Source organism: Lactuca virosa, chromosome 8 (assembly GCF_052849685.1).
Source record: "Lactuca virosa cultivar CGN04683 chromosome 8, Lactuca_virosa_CGN04683_v6, whole genome shotgun sequence".
In the NCBI taxonomy this organism is placed as follows: Eukaryota; Viridiplantae; Streptophyta; class Magnoliopsida; order Asterales; family Asteraceae; genus Lactuca; species Lactuca virosa.
The window spans coordinates 69984145-69989896 of NC_136433.1; positions in this window are offsets into that span (position 1 = coordinate 69984145).

Below are 5752 nucleotides of genomic sequence, written 5' to 3' on the forward strand. Positions count from 1 at the left end.
TACTAAGTTGTAAAAATGAAATAAAAACATGCATTAAAAAAAGGGTTTAGGTCATTTTTGGTCACTTAACTTTTGGTTTTGTGCTCATTTGGTCACTTAACTATTTTTAAGTTTTAAAAGGTCATCAAACTTTTAACTTTGTGCTCATTTAGTCACTTTACTTTTGGTCTGGTCACATTTAGTCACCTAACTTTTAGATTTGTGTTCATTTAGTCACCGAACTTTTAAAATTGTGCTCATTTAGTCACTCAAATTTTAGAAAATTTTAAAAGTTTAGTGATTAAATTAGCACAATTTTAAAAGTTAGGTGAGTAACTGTGACCAAACCAAATGTTAAGTGACTAAATAAGGACAAAGCCAAAAGTTTGATAACCTTTTAAAACTTAAAAAGAGTTAAGTGACTAAATGAACACAAAACCAAAAGTTAAGTGACCAAAAATGACCTAAACCCTTAAAAAAATGTACAAGAGGACATTATGAAACAATATGTAAAAAGTTCTAAAAAGGTAAATTTGCAAATAAAATTTGACGTTTTGTAAAACATGAAAAGACTATGTTCTAAACAACATGAAAAGAAGTGATTTCAAAAAATTAGTATTGAATGAAACAATTACCATAAGTTCATATGTCTACTCTTATATCCAAACCTTAATAGAATTTTAAAATGCTTAGAAAACACGAACTCATATATGACAATAATAAGAAAGAAAAAAAAATTAATTAGCCATCAACATTAAAAAATCTAAATAACTAAACTTTATCCAATAACCGAAGCCAAATATATATTAACTCATAATGGAGATGTAAAAAATCTAATATAGTTTTGAGGCAACCTTCAAGAACTAAAACCCTTGATTTATAATTGTTGAAACCTAGTATTAGACATTTTCCATCATTATCTAATTATAGGTCATATGGACGATTCTACTTCAAGTTTATTTGTTATTTTCCTATTATGGTGTTCTTCCACCTTGTTTTTGATTTTAGATTTTTGATGATTTCTTTGTTTGTTCACAACATAGTTCAGCACGTACCTGGTGAATTTTAAACTTGGAAGATGGAAAAATATGTTTTCTGTCTGATTGCTACTACATAAGGACAATAAAGAACCTAGAATAGAAAAACACGTTTTTTCCTAATTAAGTGGAACCGACAAACACGAAAGAGTCATCAAATACTTGTAGCAGGTCGGGTCGGGTCGAATCAGTAAAAAATCGGTTGATTTGCGAAATCTCGTGTTGATTAACTAGACCGATCGAACGTCTTAAGAAACAATAAAAATTGGCTTACTTGACACCTAAATCAGACTTTTGAAATTTTTTTTTTTTACTTTGCACAACATATGTTCTAATTTTAAAGAGTTCACTTGTAACAACTATTTCCTACAAGTAATGTGACAGGAGTTGTGTTGTTATTCAAACATTCTTATGTCCATTTACAATTCATTTTTATAACATCAAATAACTACATCTATTTATCTTAATCTCCGTTGTAGGATAGGTTCTTAATAAACATTAACCATTTTGCTTTGCAAATTTACCTATAAACTCTCAACGATTTCTTTAATTATTTGTTTTTTATTTTGTCTAATAATATAAAAAATTCGTTATTTTTTCAAGATATTTCCTATATAAATCCTAAATAAATTAAAAAGTTTGGTGGGTGGACCCATCTTGGTACGTATACGGTAGCTCCTCCCTTGGTACGTGTATAGTTACAAACAAGACCCTAAACCCCTTAACTGTTTCTTTGGAGAACAAAATGCATGATAGATTAATTGCAAATTGCTAGACATTCATCAATTAATTAAGATCGAAAAAGTTACGATATATTTCCATTTCTTTTTGAGTAATTGGATTGTGGTTAGGAACATTAATCTTGAACAACTTGAAGTCCTTTAACTTTATTCTGAACAAAAGTTTGCAAAAATCTTCTTTAGAAAAAGGTTTTCACTCTCTTTTCTAACAAAATGAAAGCTTGTAAAATGTAAACCTAATGCCAATCAATAAGGTAATGGTCTCTTTTACAATGGAATTATAAACAAAACTTTCATTTTAAAAAATTGATTGATCAAACTAAGTCGTTCAACTAAAAAATTATCACAAATACTAAAGAGAGAGAAGTGTGCGTGTTAGTGTGTGTGTGTGTGAGAGAGAGAGTTTACCCCAATAAGAATTATGTGAAAGCATGTATGCACGGTGCTCGAGTGAACTTTTTTTAGATTCTATCAACAACACTAGAAGGTCACGAAATATTTTGGAATAACTGTGACATCAAAAGTAGTGATTGTCATTTTGATAAAGAAAGACAGACCATAAAATGGACGGATAGATGAATTAATGAAGTGCAGGAAATGGGATTAGGGATATTATAGAGGAAATGGGATTAGGGACATTACAGCAAGCCTATATTTATGGTGGCGGCTTGGGTGCGTGACATGACTTACATTTGGGTTGATCTAAAAAATTGACGAATAGGATTGCAACTTAGAATTGAGTCAAATCTAAGTAAATATAAATTATCTATAACCCATTTTTGTCAGCTAATAATACTTTGAATTATGTTTATATATTGATTTATTTATGTTAATTGTTGTATTAATTCCATCTATGTCCAACTAAGAATTAAGTGTATGTCATCATTATATATACATTTATAGTAGGGATGAGAATTAGAACCGGAAAACCGGACCGGAATCGGAACCGGAACCGGAATATATAGAACCGGTTCCGGTTCCGGGTTTAAAAATTGGGTTTATCCGGGTTCCGGGTAATCCGGGTTTAGGTCCATCGGGTCCGGGTAAACTGGGTCTAAAAACCGGAACCGGTGTTAGGAACCGGAACCACATTTAGGGCCGAAACCGGTTTTTGTGAAACATTTAAAAGATGCATATCTCATTCGTATCAACTCCGATTGACATGCAGTTTTTTCCAACGTGTAGTTTAGAGTTTGTACATGATTTTAGACTATAAATTTGCTATTTTTAGTGTAACGCCCCGATTCTCAGGTATTGATTTTGTTATAAGATCTCTTTGAATTCAAGGTCTACTCGACGAGTCGGTTGCCTTGACTCGTCGAGTAGCAGCGGGTGGGTCCACGTGTTTAAGTGACCTACTCACCGAGTCCGAGGAGGGACTCGACGAGTAGGAGCTGGAGGATGAAACCCTAATTTCCAGAGTTTTTCACCCTATTTAAGGGATCATTTGGCCTCCTCAGCCTCCCCTCTACAGTCCCTTGTCATCTCAAACCATAACTTGTGTGTGTGTGCTTTCTTGGTGTGATAAGCTTAAAGAAGGATTTTGGTGGGAAAAAACACTTGAGGAAAACAAGTAAGCTGAAGCAAGGAATTCGTGGGGAATCAGAGAAATACTTCTGTGAGCACTCTTTTGAAGGCATCCAGCTGTTCTATGGCTAATTTCTTCTTAGATCCCTTTTGGATGTTTATTAGGAAGTTATTTGGGTGTTGGGGCTAAGATCTGAAGTTTCAAACTTCAGATCTGAACTTTCTTTGGTCTCTAAGGCCATAAAGTTGCCAGCTTTGACAAGTATGGACCTCCCCTCGAGTGTTAGACCTCATTGCAAACTTGGTTTTGTCATTTTAGAGCTTTAAAGATTTGCATGCACGTAAAGTTTGCAACTTTACGTGATAACCATGCCTTAGGAGCTTATATCTATAATTTGGAGCCTTTGCATGACTTAAAAAGCATCTGTATGGTTGAAGAATTCAAGGGACTCGGCGAGTCGCAAGGTCGACTCGGCGAGTCATATGAAGATAGTCATGTACTTGACGAGTTGGATGAACAACTCGGCGAGTCCGATGAAGATTGCCTTGGGCTCGACGAGTCAGTCGTATGACTCGGCGAGTCGGCTAGGGTTTTTCCCCAACCCGTTGATATGCGTGAACTCGGCGAGTTGTGAGGAAACTCGACAAGTCAACCAAGGATTTCACGACATCTCGAGTTCAAAAAGGACTTGACGAGTCGGTAAACTGCACTCGACGAGTCGGGTCAACATGGACTGTTGACCTTGACTGTTGGCTTTAGCATTGACCAAGGGTTGACCAGTTGACCTCTGGGGGTATTTTGGTAATTGGAAATTTATGAAAAAGGGTTTTATGGTAACTGTAGGTGGTGGAGTTCGTGTCGGTGATCCGAGAGGTTGAGCTTATCTTTCGAATCGACAGTTGCGAGGTGAGTTCTCCTCAGTATATCAACAGGGTCTAAGGTACCAAGGTCGGCCCTTTATGGAATTGTATCCGGATTATTGCATGATATGTTTATTGATTTACATCCTAGTAGTTAGGATGGTGATATGCTTATGCTTAGTGACCTGGTTAGGTCAGTATCCTGGTATATAGGATAATGCTATATTAGTGACCAGTTAGGTCGGTATCCTGGTTATAGGATGTTGGTATGCTAGTTGATCTGTTAGATCGGTTGACTATTATATATGCTAGCGTATGATATGTATGTGCACATGTTTGATTGATTGGGGGTTTGGATTGAGGCGGTCCTGCTTTGTGCTGAAGGCCAACATACCCAGGGCGGTTCGGATAGACTACAGACCCAGGAGGGTATGATAGTCAGACCGAAGGCCCGAAGAGCGGTCCGGATAGGCTGAAGGCCCTGCGAGGCGGTCCAGACGTGCCGAACGCTCGGGGAGCGGTCCAGATAGACTGAAGGCCTGCGAGGCGGTCCAGTCAGGCTGAAGGACCATTATGCATGTTGTTCTGTGTTTCTTTATATGATATGATTATGGTTATGAGGTTGGTATTTTACGGGTAACTCACTAAGCCTTCGAGCTTACATCTATCGATTATTGTTTCAGGTACTTCTGGTGACCGCGGGAAGGCGAAGGCATGATCGTACCGCTCCTCCTGTCATTATGATTTCATGATTTGATACTAGGATACTCTGATGGTTATTATTTTGAAAACAAATTTTGTAAATGTTAACTATTTAAATATTTTGAAAAAGTTTAAATTGGGCATGATTTTTATGGATGTTACCAGTTGGTATCAAAGCCTTGGTTTGAGTGAATTGGAGGAACATTCGTGTGAATCCAGTCTCAAATCAAGGAAAAGTTTTCAAAACAGTTTTAAACGGTTTTCAAAATAAGTGAAGGAGGATGCATGGGGTACGATCAGCCGGGGCCAGTAAGTAGACCCCAAAATACCATACAATATGTGATTATGTGATATGTTAGAACAACATGCTAGTACTAGGCTAGGGATCTTCAGGAATTGCATGATAGAATTGCCTGATTACATGATGCCTGCTAGCCTAGGGTTTCCTTTATATGAGATTGACATCATTACTATAGTTGCTTAGTGTATGCATCACGGTTATACATAATTAAGATCTTATAGCCCGAGAATGTTTGATATGGCCTTATGTTCTGTTCTTGTTTGATTGGGAGCTTAGGGTAGGATTGGATATTCGAAAGTCTATAGGTTCCAGCGTTATGTATGGCTAGCATACACTAGTGCTGTAGGGTTGGTGGAAGTTTCATGGATGGGTAGGTTGTGTGAGGCCGGGAGGCCAGTTATGAGATATTTAGCATTCCTCCAGGAGTGAGGATTGAGCGCTCGCTATGTTATGTATATTGTTAGGGTGTTGTGGTGATACTTAAGACAAATAGGGGTAGGTGTGGAAGGTAGTATGGGCCCGTACTACTGAAAGCACAGGACCCATACGTGTATCAAGGAAGTCACAACCCCTAGGGTTGGGTTGGGAGTTGGTACCCTGTCATT